The following is a 19,178-nucleotide window of genomic DNA, read 5'->3' on the forward strand; positions in this document are numbered from 1 at the left end:
GAAGCAAATGAATGTAGTGAATGGAAAACAACTATGGAATAGGAATATGAATCTATAATCAGGAAAAACACTTGGGAGCTGGTTGAACTTCCTAAAGGGAAACAAACCATAGGTTGCAAATGGTTGTATAAACCAAAGTTTAATGCAGATGGAACCATAGATAAACTAAAAGCTAGATTGGTAGCAAAGGGGTATTCACAAAAGGAAGGAATTGACTATGAAGAAACCTTTTCCCCTATAGCTAAACTAAATACCATCAGAATGTTAATTTCTTTAGCTACTATGAAAAATTGGATGATTCACCAACTAGATGTAAAGTCTGCATTTTTAAATGGAGAATTGAAAGAGGAGGTTTATTTAGAGCAACCCAAGGGGTTTGTCCAAAAAGGGAAAGAACATTTAGTCTGTAGATTAAAGAAAGCTCTATATAGACTAAAGCAAGCACCTAGGTCCTGGTATGAAAAGATTGATTCATTTTTTCTACAACTTGGCTACAACAGAAGTAAAAATGACCCTAATCTGTATACCATGAAAGATGAACAGGGGCGCATAGTGTTGATTTATTTGTATGTAGATGATTTAATTATTATAGGTGATGTTATTGCTCTAATCAAAGAAATCAAGAAACAAATGTCACATGTGTTCGAAATGAAAGACCTTCGTGAATTAAGATATTGTTTGGGTCTTGAGATTTGGAGAGATTCAGGGCAAATTTTTCCGTCCCAAGGTAATTATGTCAAAGGTCTACTGGAAAGATTCAAAATAGATCAGTGTAAGGCTGCAGCAGTACCATTACAGCAGAACATTAAACTTCAGAGTGAGGATGGGTCTAAAGAGGTAGATTCAACACTTTATAGACAACTGGTTGAGAGCCTAATCTACCAGGCCACTACTAGAGTAGATTTGTCTTATGCAGTTAGTGTGCTAAGTCAATACATGACCAAGCCACTTGAGAGTCATTGGACTGCAACGAAATGTATTTTGAGGTATCTACAAGGTACTATAGACTATGGTATTATTTATATTGATTCCTATGATGTTAGATTGACAAGATTTACAGATTCTGACTGGGCTGGAAATGTAGATGATCACAGATTCATAATAGGCTATGCATTCAGCATTGGATCCGGGGTGATTACATGGAGCAACAAGAAACAGAACACAGTTTCCTTGTCTTCAGCGGAAGAAGAGTATCAAGCCATGTGTGTAGTGACATGTGAGGCAGTTTGTTTGCAGAGACTTTTCCAGGATGTTGGGGAAGAAAAAAAAAGATGCAACAACAAACAGATGCGACAATCAGAGTTCAATCAAACTTGCTAATAATCCAGTGTTTCACAGGAACACTAAACACATTGATACACAATTCCACTTTGTTAGGGAGAAAGTGCAATCAAAATAAATCCATCTTGTATATTGTAATAGATGTGATAATGTTGCAGACATTTTCACTAAACCTCTTGGCAAAATTAAGTTTGAAATGTTTAGGGAGTTGTTAGGCATATTTGTGAACCCCTTCTCCATTAAGGGGGAGTGTTAGAGATAATGGAGAATATATTAGAATAGTGAATTGGTTCACAGTACCTCAGGATAGGAATTAGTTTCTATTTCCTAGGGTAGGTTCTAACTTCCCTAAATCCATGATTGCTATATAATGTGTGATGTACATGGATAATGTAGAGCGTTCTACAGAGCCAGACTCTCCTGGTTCAAACTCTCTGTAGTAGAGCTGACTAGTGGATGTTTTTTATTATTACAAACATATTTTTTTAACAACTTCTCTATGGCATTGTGTGTAAAATACTCCATAGTATCATCTGTACCTTAGAATTGGGGTCTCTCCAATTGAATTACATCAATAGTCGACCAGAGGGAGGCCTTTCAACACAACATTTAAATTGAAATTGAAGTAGCTTCATTACACAAAACCTAAAACCCTAACATATAACCAGTGTCGTCGCTCCAAGAACCTAGTGCCGCATGCAAATTACCTATAAAATCCAAGGACGATAGTGGTCCAACGACTCAATGCAAACATAGGCAATTAAATATTACATAAGAACCATTTCAAAAAGGAACAGACCAAACTACGGAAAAATCAACCCAATCAATAAAATTACCTATCAATTCAATTCAAAATGTGTAATGGGTAGGGTTTCACCTCAGAATGGCATACCATTGAGAGAAGGCCTAGCATGTAGACCTCAAATTCAAAGGATAAATGGTGGTAGAAATCTATCGGTTTGATCAATTTGATGGTCCAAACTATTTCTATGGTTTAACATCCAAAATCAATGACAGAAAAAAGTACAAGTGGCATGGGAGGGGAGTTCTGCCACTTAGGAGGGGAGTTAGTCTTAGAGGGAATACCTTACAGTGTAAATATAATATTTTTTATTTTTTAATAAAACTACTCATGTTTTATTTGGCTAAGAGGTGCTCTTGAACACAGGATGTTAGAGATGTATAAAATTAATGTAAACATTCTGACTTGGAAAAAATAAAAATAAAATATGGTAGAGATGTGTAACTTAATGTAACATAATATAATGTAAACATAACTCGGTGAAAACAAAATAAAAATAACCATATAAAAATTAATAATAAAAAATAAAATGGCCTATGGTTTTAAGAATCCATAGTATTAACCCATGGTATTCATCTGAAATATAACCTATTTAAGGGGAAATTAAACTAGCCTAGATCTATCATAGTTTGATGTTATATTTAGATACATAATTAGTTGTAGAAAATGGTGGTGTTGAATCCATGTAGCCTGTAAAGGTAAAACGTTTTTATGGATATGTTCACACTTGCCATTTGTATGGATCTGTTTGGTGGCCCTATGTCTTTTTGTATGTTTTGTTTCTATCATTGAATGGATTAATACATAATGTGTATATATGTGTAGATGCTTTAGAACTTCCTGGAGGTTATTGGGTGATTCAAGAAGGTGTTTTTAAGAAGTGTAAGGATTGCACAAAGTACAAAACAATAGTTGTTTCTTCATTCTAATGGTTTCTTTGATAATGTAAACATTTTGACTCGGAAAAATAAAAATAAAATATAGTAGAGAAGTTTATATTGTAAACATTTTAACTCACTTAAAATAGAATAAAATAACAAAATTAAAATGGTTGGACATTGGATAAACCAATGCTTCCCGTGTGTTTCGGGACATGGACTAACCACCTCTCGTGGATCCTTATCTCCGGCGATGTGATTGTTGACTAACACTCTCATGGATCCTTATCTCTGGTGATGCGATCGTTGACTAACACTTGCGGGTTTTGGTCTAACAACAATCATGATTCCCAACAAGTGGTATCAGAGCATAGTTCACGAGTTCGATACACACCCGACTCACATTGGTGGGGAGATTGTTGGACATTGGATAAACCAACGCTTCCCATGTGTTTCCCGACATGGACTGGCGGCCTCTTGTGGATCCTTATCTCTAGCGATGTGATCATTGACTAACACCTACGGGTTTTGGTCTAACGGGAATTGTGATTCCAAACCTTATAAAAATTAATAATAATTAAATAAAAAGACCCATGGTATTAAGAATCCATAGTATTGACCCATGTTATTGACACAAGTTATTAAGAATTCATGGTATTCATGTGGAATATAACCTATTTAAGGGAAAAATTAAACTAGCCTAGATCCATCTTAGTTTGATGTTATATTTAGATACATAATTTGCTGTAGAAAATGATGGCATTGAATCCATGTAGCGTGGAAAGATAAAACGTTTTTATGGATATGTTGGCACTTGGGCATTTGTATGGATCTATTTGGTGGCCCTAGGTCTTTTTGTATGTTTTTCTTTCTATCATTGAATGGATTAATGCATAATGTGTATATATGCATATAAGCTTTACAGCTTTGTAGAGGCTATTGGGTGATTCAGGAAGGTATTTTTAAGAAGTGTAAGGTTAAACAAGATTGCACAAAGTACATAAAAATAGTTGCTTCTTCATTCTAATGACTTCTTTGATAACCATTTTAAATACTATATGTAATATGTTCTCTTAATTTATGTGTAATAATATGCTATAGAAATAGAGCTCTCATAGATCTAGAATGGTAAGTTTAGAAATGAATAAGCTTAACTAGGAAAGTGACTTGGGGTTGGGGGGGAGGTGGGAGAAATATTATGTAAAATGTAAATATTGCATTTTATCTAATATTTATGTCTACCTTCATCCACCTTTTACTAGCATTGAAAAATATTGGATAAAATATAATACTATAATATTATATTTTACCCACCATTTCCCCTCAATTGGTCCACTTTGTATTGTAATTTTTCTTCATATTTGAAGTTTAAAAGTAAACAAACTCAACTATAAAATTAGCATGGGTGAAGGGAAATATTGACTAAAATGTAATATTTAGGTTGGGGGTGATGCCAAATATTAGGTAAAATATAATACTGGTATTTTTATTTATAGGGTGGGAGTAGTAATAAATATTGGTAAAATATAATACTATAATATTATATTTTATCCACTTTTTATTAAAAAAATTCTTTATATTTAGAGTTCGTAAGTAAACTTAACTCCTATGTAAACATTTGATCCTAGTATGGTATAGATATTCTAATTTTTTATTAGGTAAAATAAAAATAAAAAATAAAAAAATAAAATAAAATAAATAATTATATTTATCTTTATAATGAATAATTAAACTAACCTAGATCCATCTTAAATTTAGATCTAGTGAGATGATATGATATGATATATATAACAAAATTGTCTCTTTTATATTTTTAACTTTAAAAATTAATATTTTATTTTTAAAACTAAGTATACTATTTAAAATATAAATTAATTTAAATCTAAAATAGTAAAATAGAATAAAAGTTCATATTTTATAAATAGAGGTTCACCATGAGTCATCATTGTTTTCTGTTTTGGAGTTTTTTGGGTATAGTTTTTGTCAAATTTGTTAGAAATTTAAAATGCATTTTAAATAACAAAAAATAAAATTAAAAAATTGAAAACTAATTTCAAAAAATTCCTAAAGAAAAACTTTGATACCTAAAATAATTAGAAAATAATGTTTTCACCATTCAAATTCAGAAAATATGCATTTAATAAACAAAACATTGCAAGCAAGAAAAAAATTTAAAACCTTAATTATACTTTTATTTTGTGGTCTCAAAGCATTTTCTAGGTTGTTTTTGTGGTTTTCTAAGTTATTTTGTTGGGTTTTTTTATGGTTTTTCATGGCTTTCTAGGTTGGTTTCGGGGTTTTCTAAGTCGTTTTGAAGGTTTTTTTTTGTGGTTTTCATGGTTCTTGTATGGTAAGTTTTTTTCTCAAATTAATTTGTTTAATTTTGCAAAAAAAAAAAAAAAAAAAAAAAACAAGAAAATAGAATACCTACCTTCATTTGAGCCTTTGAGAGGTTGGTGGGGTCGTTGACGAGATTGGTTTAAATGCTCCATGCTTCAATTGCTCGATCAAACTTCAATATTGTCCGTCGAGCTCTAAAATATTTCGTGGTTTGTGCAAAGAGTATGTGCAGGCTGTGGGTAGGACATTTAATAGAAAAATATGGATCTATGAAGCCTTAATGCTCGATTGAGCCCTAGAGTTTGATCGAGGGTTAAAATCAAACCCTCGATCAAGCTATTTTTTTAATGCTTGAGGAGCTCAATCGAGCGCTTAAATTGCTCGATCGAGCCATCTTTTTTGCCACCTAAATGCATCCTCTATTGCCAAAAAGTGTAACTTAGCTCCATGCTATAACTTGAAAGCACATAATATTTTCCACATTTCTTTGCTTAAAACGTATGTACATGATACTAATAATATTGTTGAATGGTCTGTAATACAGGTTGAATTCGAGGGATAATTCCAACCAAAACCATAATGCATTCTGGACCAGAGGAAGATCACGCTCCAAAATAGAGTTCTCTCTCTCTCTCTCTCTCTCTCTCTCTCTCTCTCGATATATATATATATATATATATATATATATATATACACACACACACACACACACACACACACGAAGTGCACAAATTTTCTATTTATTAAACACCAAGGATAATGTTCCTTTAAGGTGGTGGAGTCTATGACAACCCTAGTTGCTAACCCTCATGTAAATAACACTGTGAATTCATTGTTGTAAATAAATGTAAAAATGAAAATTATGATTGAGCTAGAGGAGTGGACATGGTATCAAATATCTGAGGAGGAGTTTCTTGTGCAAGTGATTCCCAAAGCCACACCCACTTCATTCAATTCTATCATCCTAACAAATTTTATGTTTACATAGCAGATATTGAGGAGAGCATGGGTTGTTTGAATGGAGGATGAGTCCCACATTTTTCTTGTTATGGTAGTATGTGTTTGGAAAAAATCCAAAACACAAAAGAAAATATAGAGAAATAAAGCAGTGTGGTGGGCAGAGAAAGAACAAAATAAGAGTGACATAAAGAATGCCCTAGAGCAAGTAGAGTGGGAGAGGATACAATGAAGGAAAAATGAATGTTTGGAGTGTTGCATTGGAGAAGAAGCAACTTTGAGCCAATTCTTTGTAATGGGACATCATTCCTTGTAAATTTTGTGTGTCCAATGGTTTCTTGTCGGTGTTGGATTGGCCAATGAAGACTTGGTGGAGACATTGACTCACTTATTTATTAATGAGTAAGTTGATAAATCTCATCATTCCTTGTAAATTTGGTGTGTCCAATGGTTGGTTTCGGTGTTGGATTGACCAACGAAGATGTGGTGAAGACATTGAATCACTTATTGCTTATTGAGTAAGTTGATAAACCTCTAGGTTCTTGCCACAAAGCTAATAAACCACTTGGAATCTGTTGAAAAAGGATCTCTAAAACCTATAGCATTGATATATTTGATAAGAGTGGCGATCCCTTTGGAAATACCTATCCATAAATAAAAAAATAAAGTCATTATATAGATCCAACAATAAAAAAAATCAATGTGGTGAACCATTCACCCTAAACATGTTACATATTAAGAGGTCATAAATCATAGATCCAAATTTGATCGCTTCCATAAGAGTTACTATTGATTAGTATTTAGCTCAATCAATCTTTTACCAATGAACAATTTTGTTAACATCTGATCTTTAAGAAGACTTGTTTGATTAGGTAATCATAGTAAGAAGGCACTAAGCAATAGAAATTGAATCCTTGATAGAAAAAACAAAAGGTTAAACCAAATTTAATTCAAATTGTGATTAAAAAATTTGTATATATCACTTGAGATAGTCATCATTGTAAATCATGAGAATGAAATATTGAGTGTTAAGAATCCTAATTTGTTTATTTACATCTTGTTACACCAAGATAAGTGAGATGCATTCTAAAACTTAATATTAAAGATGTTGTAACATTTATCTCATCCATTTTTTTTTGTATGTATCAATGATATAAATGCATATTAACACAATATAACATCTTACACAAAACTAAAATTAAGTTGTAATAGATTTAATGTTGACTAAATAAAAATCATTCACAAATTGAAAATCCATATATAAGTGAAAATAATAATAAAAAAAAGAATTTGATACATTTTTTTTTCGGCATTATTTGCCTAGCTAATTTATTTGGTACATAGGTTATAATCTATGTACCCATAATATCAACTATAGCCTATGATTTCAAACATTGTGTATGAGATCACCATCATAAATCCATCCCAAGTTGTAATAGATTTGTAATAGATTTAATGTTGACTAAATAAAAATCATTCACAAATTGAAAATCCATATATAAGTGAAAATAATAATAAAAAAAAGAATTTGATACATTTTTTTTTCGGCATTATTTGCCTAGCTAATTTATTTGGTACATAGGTTATAATCTATGTACCCATAATATCAACTATAGCCTATGATTTCAAACATTGTGTATGAGATCACCATCATAAATCCATCCCAGCATAAATATTTTTTAGGCACCCAAAGATTTTCTTCTCAAATTTCTTTGAGAGTTTAACAGATTGAAATTTTAAATGAATATAAATTGGAAAGGTACAACAAAGCAAAGTTGACTGCTTTTCGGAAAAAATCCATATAAAATGTGGGCTCAATCTTAATCTCTCTCACATCATGTGTTGTTCTTGCTTTCTATACATTTTCTTTGTAGAATGGATACAAAGATTTCGGGAATGGAAAATTCTGCAATCATTATTTTCAATGAAAGAGAATAAAGCCAATTTTCAATTAGTTAAAGTAACGCTTAGAAAACCCTATTTGGTCTAGGTTGACTTTAGCAAAAGAATAAATTGTACTGGTTGAATCATTTGACACATTGTTGCAGGTTAATTGCAAATATTTAATTAACAGCGTGATTCATTGACATATTGAACTTTGGAAATATGTATATTATTTGCAGGTAGACTATATATTCATGCACTAGGTGTTAGTAGCATCATGCGGATTATGCATTTATCCACATGTGGGTTATGCATTCATCCGTGAGTCATAGTTAGGATCTAGGGATGCTTTTTGATTTATGTGTTATATTATTTGCATGTAGGCTATATATTCATTCATTAAGTGTCATTAACATCGTGTGGATCATGCATTTATCTACGAGTGATAGTTGGGATTCAAGGATGTTTTCTTATTTATAATTTTATTGATTTTTTTTGGTGTTTTGTAATTTAATTTTAATTAAGGGATTGGGATTGCAATCTAATATAAGCTAGTAGGTTAGGGTGGTATATTTTGCATAACATTAGAAGGTTATATTATGAATGGTTGATTTGATATACTAGAGAAGATAGAGGTGAAATTCTAAATTAGGATGGTTTCTCTAATTATGGTTTCTAGAGTAAATTTATGTATTATGTATGTTGTAAAATTATTTTTTTATTGTTTCTCTATTATGTATTGTTTTACTTGTAAAGAATTAAAATTTACTTTTGGTTTTAGAATTAGGTTATTGATTTCAAAGAGACATTTTTGTTTTTAGGGTTTAGTTCATTTTTGTAAGAGTGTGTTTATCTTAAGTTTGTGATCAACTTGGTTTTAATGGGAGCATTGGAAAAATGATTCCTATGTGAAAGAGAAAGGAGATTAGTTCCAAAATCAAGATTGAGGTAAGGAAGCTTAAGATTGAGGAGATTCTTGTAGACAAAAAATAGTCGGCCATTGTGGATTTTGGTACTGCACCTACAGACATTGTAACAATATGCTAGATAAGTTGGATAGAATGACAAAAAATTAGTTATGTTTTTTCAATTTAGTGTTATTGATTATCTCAAGAGAAGATACTAGATAAGTTGGATAGAACAACAAAAATGCATCGAAACGCGTCGACAAATGATAGATCTTGTGATTTACAGTGAAAAATCTCTGATAAACCTGTTATGGATCACAGAAGCCTCAATTCAACAAAAAATTAGTTATGTTTTTCCAATTTAGTGTTATTGATTATCTCAAGAGAAGTTAAATGAAAGAATTATTAGACAATTTAAAAGTTGTGTCTGAATCTAAACAAACTTTCCTTTGAAATAAGTTACCCCTCTTAAGAATGAAGGATGGAAACTCCATTACAAAGCATCTAATTTCTTTAAGACTATGTTAAATTAGTTATTGTCTATTTATATTAAAAAATTTTAAGAGGGATCAAAAAGTTAATTTTTGTTGGTCTTCCATTCAGAAGACATTCTTTTATCAAAGCACATTCAGACCATATTTATAGGCAACCTTCCTGTGAAGTTGTGCATAAACAATAAGTCAGATTTAAAATTTCTATTGCAATTCATGTCTGTTCTTTTGGAGATATCTTATTTCCACTATTTGGAGACCTGTTATTGTTAGTAAATTCTTTTATCAAAACACTTTTAGACTCTATTTTTAACCAACCGTCCTGTGAAGATGTACATAAACAATAAGACACATTAAATTTTTTTACTGAAATTCATGTATGTTATTCTTATATTATCCCTCTTATTCTTAACTTCATCTTCATTGAGTTGGAAGAATCAATTTTAATTTCACATAAGATTAAATCTTCCCAAATACAAATACTGAAAATAGTTTGCATCGTCCATTTTCCCTCTTAACTTTAACTTTTTATATCGTTAATGAACATATTCACTAGAATTGTATTGTTTTAACACATTTTTAAATTTCCAAACTGCATCTTGAAATTGTGAATTAGAATATATACCAGCCCTGACTACTGAGTAATTAACCAAATCGTTGTGTAAGATAATCCTTTTGTAACTCAAATAATTTATTTATTTATGTTTTTATTTATAGCGTTTTTATGTATATTTACAGATTAAATTGTAAAATTAGTTGGGTCAATTTGATTGTACTTGGTTAGACAAAAATTTTAGTATTTTTTCACTCTTATACAATTATTGAAATTTTTTCCAAATAATCTTATAATCTAATGTGAGCTAAAAATTAAGAAAAATTGAAATCAGAGTAAAAATGTTTTCAAAATAAAATACCAGTTTATATATATATATATATATATATATTTCTGACCATTTTATTTTTCAATTTCATCATTTAAAAAAAACACATATATGCATAATCCCAATATTTCCAACACCAAAAACTCCGATTGACCACTCTACTTTTCATTATAATACAATATTTACTTCGATAATTCTTGATCGCAACTCTGTAAAGTTATAATCATTCTATAAATGACTAAATAACCTTCGAATGGTTTCAACTTTGTTTCGTACAGGAGAGAAAGTTGCCAGCAGTTTAGCTGGAGGCGTCATAATAATCTGGCTTTTCGTGGTTCTGATACTGCAATCTAGCTACAACAGAGGTGAGGAAGATCTGGGTGAGAGAGGAGAGTCGGGATTGAAACCAGCCATCCATGGACAAACAGAAGCAGAAGGCGGAAGTGGACGCAACACACTTGCTACATTGCTATGTCAGTGGGTGTGGAGAGAATGGAAAGTCACACATGAACGTCTGGGGATACTGCACAATTAAAACAAGGAGTGTCGGGATTGGAACCAAGCATCCATACATAGAACTAGACAGATGGAGGACGTTCTTATAACCCAGTAACTTGAATGGGGCGAACTTACTAACACTGTGGTTATTGCAGGAAAAAGGAACCAGGAGGAGAAAACAAAGGATCTCAAAGGAGAGCCTCATTAAGAATAGGGTTTTAAAGATGGGATGCAAGCAGTTTAAAGTAGTGTCAAGAGCACAGAACACAGGAAGAACAGAGGAACGTGAAGAATCTCATTTAGTATTTACTAAAAATCTTATTTCTGGAGGTTTTAATTTCATTGGTATTGGCCAAGTTATTTAGTGAACATTGGTGAAAGATCGATCATCTTCAAGATTTTAAATTTGTAATTTCAACGCAGCTGTACTGCGCTCCCCAAAACCACCGAACAAAACCACAAACCGCCCAGAGGATATCGCACCACCTTCCAGCGAAAAGCTGTTTCCGTATTCTTGGCTCCGATACGATTTGGTGAAGACATGTGGCTCTCACCTGACGTCAGCATCTCGGGAGGTAAAGCTCAGCATTAAAGTGGCTTCCGATATCTTTCTCCACCGTCGGATCTGCTCCCGTGCTCTCCGCCGTTGATCGATTGAAGCTGCATACAAATCAACGTCAAATCAAATTGCGTGGAGTGAATGTCAAATTTTGGTTGACCATACGTTTTAATTAATGAAATGTCATAGTGGTAGGTAGAATATTGAAGTTTTTATATATTGCACGTAAGTTTTTTTTATGTCGAAGGTATGGTACATTTAAAGATAGGCATGGTCAGTTTTTTTTACGCAATGTAATACTTAAAAAAAGGAGCTCGTATATTTTAGTTAGTTGACTTTTTGGTAATATGTGAGAGCTCGTGGTGCAGCGAAAAAAAACCATGTGTGGTATGTATTGAACGCACAGCAGTGCGAGAAATTACACAGAACAGGGTTGTAATGTCTTGTGAGGCATCGTAAAACAGAGGAGTAGCAAAAACCATGTGTGGTTTTGCACAACAGTGCATAAAGAAAATGGTGGAGTGAGTTTTTTGCAAGTCTGTGTAAATTTTGTTTTTTTTACAGCAGTATGTAAAAATAGTTTTACACCAGTAAAAGTGAATGGAGGTTTTACAGCAGTAAATGTTAATGGGAATTTTTTTTGGCAGTGTAAATTCTCATATGGAGACAGAGTAAATGTTTTTTTTGTTTTAATGAATAGAAATCTTTCATGGTGGTGAAATACTCTGTTCCTCAGTGAATTTTTTTTTTAAACTTCTCTGTGCACAAGAGGATCCTGTGGAGGTAAAACAGAGCATTGCCTCTGTGTGTTTGAATGTTTGGTTTTTGGTATTTTCCCATAAAAATACCCAACAGTGGTATCAGAGCAGGCTTAGGCTCTTTAAAGAAGTTAAAGAAGGTGAAGGGAGAAGGTTGTTGCTGCAGCAAAACTTCTCAGGCAGACAGAAGACTTAGACAACGAAGGATTCAGGTATTTGTCAAAGTTTTTTTTTGTGTTGCTGAAGAAGTAGTCAGTGTTTTTAAACACACAGTCAAGGATTTAGAGGCATAGATCAGAATGCAAGGAATGGCCAGCACAAGCACTGGTATGGGTATGTTTAATACCCAGCTCCCACAGTTTAATGGGAAGAACTATGACTATTGGTCAATAACCATGACAGCCCTGTTTGCTTCTCAAGATTTATGGGAAATAGTTGAATCTGGGTTTGAAGAACCAGCAGATGAAACTGAGTTCAATGCATTAACTCAGGGAGAGAGAGATCAGCTGAAGAGCAATAGGAAGAAGGATTCAAAAGCCTATATGTTGTTGTATCTAGCAGTAGACCAGAGTGTGTTTCCAAGGTTAGCAGCAGCTACGACAGCCAATGAAGCATGGCAAACCCTCAAAACAGCCTATCAAGGCATGGAGAGAGTGAAGACAACAAAACTACAATTGCTGAGAAAAGATTTTGAGAACCTGTGCATGAAGGAGTCAGATAACATTGACTCATTCTTCACTCATGTGATTGGTGTAATCACACAAATTAGAACTCATGGAGAAACCATTGAAGATAGAAGGATTGTGGAGAAAATATTGAGGGTCTTACCCTCAAGGTTTGATGCCATAGTCACCACCATTGAAGAGACAAAGGATCTCTCAAACTATTCAGTTGATGAGCTACATGCATCACTGATAACACATGAGCAGAGGTTGAGTAGGAATGAAAACTCATCTCTTGAGCAAGCCTTCAAGACCCAGATGTCCTTTGGAAGAGGAAGAGGTCAAGGAAGAGGAAACCGAAGAGGAAGAGGCAGAAGCCAGAACAGAGGTGGAAGGAACAGCCCATCAAATGCACAAGGAAGAGGCAGCAATACAAATCAGAACCAAGGCCAAGGCAGCAGCCAACAAAGAGAACAGTATCATGCTCAAGGACAAAGGTATGATAAATCTAATGTTCAATGCTATTATTGCAAAAAGTATGGACATTATGCAAGTGATTGTAGAAAGAAACAGCATGATATGAATAGTAGACAAAATGAAAATGTTACAAGAGAAAACAGCAGTCAAAATAATGTGTTGTTAGCCTGTAACATGGCTGAAACAAACAGTGAAGACATATGGTTTTTAGACTCAGGTTGCAGCAACCATATGACCGGAAACATAGCCTTCTTTTCTGCCCTAGATAAAAATGTGAAATCGGAAGTCACACTAGGAACTGATAGTAAAGTGTCTGTTATGGGAAAAGGAGAAGTAAAAATATTTACAAAGCAAGGAGAAAGGAAAACCATAGCAGATGTCTACTATGTCCCCGGAATGAGATGTAATCTCTTGAGTATTGGACAGCTTGTCCATAAGGGGTACAATGTTTTCTTTAAAAATGATGTATGCACCATCATGGATATACCACCCAGCAAAATATGCATTGCTGAAGTGAACATGACAAGGAACAGGATGTTCCCTCTCAGGATCAGGGCAGATTTGAAAAACAAAAATGAAATTGCAGCAGTCACCCAAGAGGCTTTCCAAAGCGTGCCAAATGATGAAAATTGGTTGTGGCACTTGAGATTTGGACATCTCAATTTTGGAGGTCTAAACTTGTTAAGCAGGAAAGGAATGGTAAGAGGACTACCATTGATAGAGAAACCGGACAGCCTATGTGAAGGCTGCATTTTGGGAAAACAACACAGAGAAAGTTTTCCATCATGGAAGAGCATAAGGGCAAAGACACCCTTAGAGATTATCCACTCAGATTTGTGTGGACCAATGCAAGCTCCATCATTAGCCGGCAGCCAATATTTCCTAACATTCATTGATGATTTTACAAGAAAGACTTGGATATATTTCCTCAAGAACAAAAGTGAAGTCTTTGAGAAATTCCAAAATTTCAAAGCACTTGTGGAGAACCAAAGCGGGCTGCACATAAAAGTATTGAGAACTGATAGAGGAGGTGAGTATATCTCAAATGAATTCCTAAAGTTTTGTAGAGAAAATGGAATACATAAACAGTTTACAGCAAGGTACACCCCACAGCAAAATGGAGTTGCTGAAAGGAAGAATAGGACCATCATGGATATGGCAAGGAGCATTCTAAAGGCAAAGCATTTGCCAAATGACTATTGGGCTGAAGCTGTAAATTGTGCAGTGTATATTTTGAACAGGTGTCCTACAAAAGCAGTGATGAACAAAGTGCCGGAAGAAGCATGGAGTGGGAGAAAGCAAGGTGTCACCCACTTGAGAGTTTTTGGATGTGTGGCCTATGCACACATTCCAGATCAGCTAAGGAGGAAGTTGGACAGCAAAGGGGAGAAATGTCTCTTCATTGGATACAGTGAGGAATCCAAAGCCTACAGGTTGTATATTCCATCCACCAAGAAGTTTTTTGTCAGCAGAGATGTTCAATTCATTGAAGAGGAAGCTTGGGATGGAAGCATAGAGAAAACAGTGAATGTCAAGAACTGTTTGTCTCATGATGAAGATGAAGAGGAGGTGGCTGAAATGCATCCCCAAACAGCAGCGCCAACACAAGGACAGCAAGGGACACCATTGAGGATAAATGAGAGTGCTTCTCCAAGCACACCACAAGGAGGAAATTCAAGTGCATCATCAAGCACTTGCACACCAAGTGAAAGAGGTAAGAAATTTAGAAATCTAAGTGACATTTATGATGAAGGAATGAATTCCTTATTTGCCTTGTATTGTCATGTTGATGATCCTATTCATTTCGAAGATGCAATTAAAGATAAGAAATGGATAGAAGCTATGGATGAGGAGATGAATGCCATAGAGAGAAACAAAACATGGGATTTGGTTGAGTTACCAAAAGGCAAAGAAGTCATTGGTGTGAAATGGGTCTATAAGACCAAGAGCAATGCTGAAGGCAAGATAGAAAGGCACAAGGCAAGGCTGGTTGTCAAAGGGTACAAGCAGCAGTATGGGAGAGATTATGAGGAGACTTTCGCACCGGTTGCAAGAATGGAAACAGTGAGAGCAGTGCTGTCTATAGCAGCACAAAACAAATGGAAAGTCTACCCAATGGATGTGAAATCAGCATTCCTAAATGGAGTGTTAATGGAAGAGGTCTATGTGGAACAGCCTCTAGGCTATGAGAAGAAAGGAGAAGAGCACAAAGTGTGCAGATTGAAGAAAGCTCTTTATGGGTTGAAGCAAGCGCCAAGAGCATGGTACAGCAGGATAGATTCATATCTATTAGATAATGAATTTGACAAATGTGAAGGAGAACCCACAGTCTACATCAAGGAAAAGGATGGTAAAATTTTAATTGTTGTCTTGTATGTAGATGATGTTATTTTCACTGGAAATGATATTTATCTTATTGAGAATTTTAAATCAGTCATGAAGGATGAATTTAAAATGTCTGACATGGGTTTGTTGAGATACTTCTTAGGCATAGAAGTAGATAAAAATGAAAAAGGAATTTTTATATCTCAAGCAAGATATGTAAATCAAGTTCTGGGCAGATTTAACATGCAAGAATGCAAGGCAGCCATCACTCCCACAGTGATGGGATTAAAGCTCAGCAGAGAGGACAGCAGCAAGGATTTTGATCCTAGCTTGTATAAAAGCATTGTGGGCAGCCTTATGTATTTAACAGCAACTAGGCCTGATTTAATGTATGCTGTTAGTTTGATTTCCAAATTTATGGAGAGGCCAAAGGAGGCACATTGGCAGGCAGCAAAGAGAATTTTGAGGTATGTCAAAGGTACCAAAATGTTTGGAATTTTATATCATGCCTCAGAACATTCAGATTTGGTTGGATACACTGATAGCGATTGGGCTGGAAGTGTAGATGATCGGAAAAGCACTTCCGGGTATGTTTTTCATATGGGTTCAGGAGCCATTTCATGGGCTTCTAAGAAGCAGTCCATTGTAGCATTGTCTACAATAGAGGCTGAATATGTGGCAGCTACAACAACAGCATGTCAAGCAGTGTGGATGAGAAGAATGTTGAGAAGCTTAGGCCAAGAGCAGGCAAAAGCGACAGTGATTTTTTGTGACAATAGCTCAGCTATTGCATTGTCAAAGAATTCAGTGTTTCATAAAAGAACGAAACACATTGATATAAGGTTTCACTACATCAGAGAATTGGTGAACAATGGAGAAATTGTCCTAGAACATTGCAGGACTCAAGAACAGGCTGCAGACATCTTGACAAAGCCACTTGATCAGAAAAGCTTTGAATTTTTTAGGAAGTGTCTCGGTATGACCGAATGCCCATCTGTTGAAATTAAAGGGGAGTGTTAAATTTGTAATTTCAACGTAGCTGTACTGCGCTCCCCAAAACCACCGAACAAAACCACAAACCGCCCAGAGGATATCGCACCACCTTCCAGCGAAAATCTGTTTCCGTATTCTTGGCTCCGATACGATTTGGTGAAGACATGTGGCTCTCACCTGACGTCAGCATCTCTGACATATCGGGAGGTAAAGCTCAGCATTAAAGTGGCTTCCGATATCTTTCTCCACCGTCGGATCTGCTCCCGTGTTCTCCACCGTTGATCGATTGAAGCTGCATACAAATCAACGTCAAATCAAATTGCGTGGAGTGAATGTCAAATTTTGGTTGACCATACGTTTTAATTAATGAAATTTCATAGTGGTAGGTAGAATATTGAAGTTTTTATATATTGCACGTAAGTTTTTTTTTATGTCGAAGGTATGGTACATTTAAAGATAGGCATGGTCGGTTTTTTTTACGCAATGTAATACTTAAAAAAAGGAGCTCGTATATTTTAGTTAGTTGACTTTTTGGTAATATGTGAGAGCTCGTGGTGCAGCGAAAAAAAACCATGTGTGGTATGTATTGAACGCACAGCAGTGCGAGAAATTACACAGAACAGGGTTGTAATGTCTTGTGAGGCATCGTAAAACAGAGGAGTAGCAAAAACCATGTGTGGTTTTGCACAACAGTGCATAAAGAAAATGGTGGAGCGAGTTTTTTGCAAGTCTGTGTAAATTTTGTTTTTTTTTACAGCAGTATGTAAAAATAGTTTTACACCAGTAAAAGTGAATGGAGGTTTTACAGCAATAAATGTTAATGGGAATTTTTTTTGGCAGTGTAAATTCTTATATGGAGACAGAGTAAATGTTTTTTTTTGTTTTAATGAATAGAAATCTTTCATGGTGGTGAAATACTCTGTTCCTCAGTGAAATTTTTTTTTAAACTTCTCTGTGCACAAGAGGATCCTGTGGAGGTAAAACAGAGCATTGCCTCTGTGTGTTTGAATGTTTGGTTTTTGGTATTTTCCCATAAAAATACCCCACATGGATGCCGCAACATTTTCTCAGGATGGAAGCCTGTGGGGTGGCTATTGGATTCTACCCATTGGCAGCAACTAGTTTTAGTTTAAATTATTCATTATTCAGGTCGTGGTGAAATTGGGTGGCCTCGGACCCAGAGATGGAATTTGACGGGCATTTTGCCTGTCATAGGGCATTTTAGTCGTATTTAACGTTCATAATTCTTTAATGACCGTTTCTCTCGACGTGTTTGTAACTGTGCAAAACTTATTATTGACAGTTGACATTTTTATCAAAACGTCTTTAATACCCTTTCCCAGCCAAGGAAATTTCCAATATATATAGTCACAGTCGCAAATGTCAGTGATAGGGGTAGACTTGACATGTCACGAATATCAGGAGTTGCTTAACTGCATATTCACCCACATAGCCTGCCTGCCTGCATATGAATATCAGATACCTTGTAAATCTGGTTAATCTGGCTGCACGTTCAAACAAAATGGTCAGGACTCAGAACGATATGACATTCAATATGCGCACAAACGCCATTAATACATGATAATGAGAGGTGTGAGGGAGTAGCTCAATTCATTCATTTAACTCTGTTTTTCATGTCAATCTTGATGCAACCCACATGCAATCACAACCTACTAGAATAAGCTTCGAAATTGCTATGCCGCTGCATTCAAAGAAAAATAGGATTATAAGATTTTTGCCTCCAAAAAAAATTGCACCTTTCCAAGGCAGAAAATGTGAAAGGCCCCTGTATATTCCAACCATGCTTCTCCAAGATTTTGTAAGTTTTTAAAAGATTTATTGGCATCAGTTGACATGGACGATTTGATCAGCTCCCCTGAGGATTTTTACAGCGGTGTTTTTGATCACGATGGGAGGACAGAAGGGAGCATCTATTGGCGAGTTGGTGTTGTGGATACCATATATGAAGATCATGAAGAAACCATTATTCATCAAACTCCTCAGGGGATGCGATGAATAACACAGGCGACAATGGCATGAATCTGGGTTTCCCCAATGATGGTGCCTACATTTTACTGAAAAACGACCATTATGCCACCGCATATGCGGTTAGTCAAGATATTCTACGACGAAGCGTCTGGTCATGGGGTGAAGCCACAGGGTTTCCAATAATTGTTACAGTGTACGTTAAAGGCCACAGTTTCAAGCTTCACAAGTTGATTTTCAGCTCAAAATTGACTGAATTTCAATTTCATTAAGCTGTTCTGAACACTAATCGGCTGCTTGCCTTTTTGTAACGCTGGAAACAAAAGATTTTGAGATCCTTATCTTTTGCTATTGTTTTGAATGGCTAGTTTCCCTTGGTTTCCAACAGCAATTTCTTGAAGCGGCAACTAATGGAAGGGAACGAGATTTATCTCCCACAAGCCTTCCCTGGCGGGGCAATTTTTTTTGAAATGATAGCAACTTACTGCTATGGTTCCT

Source organism: Pinus tabuliformis, chromosome X, assembly GCF_031772625.1.
Source record: "Pinus tabuliformis cultivar Carrire ecotype Pingquan chromosome X, CPIR1, whole genome shotgun sequence".
Lineage (NCBI taxonomy): Eukaryota > Viridiplantae > Streptophyta > Pinopsida > Pinales > Pinaceae > Pinus > Pinus tabuliformis.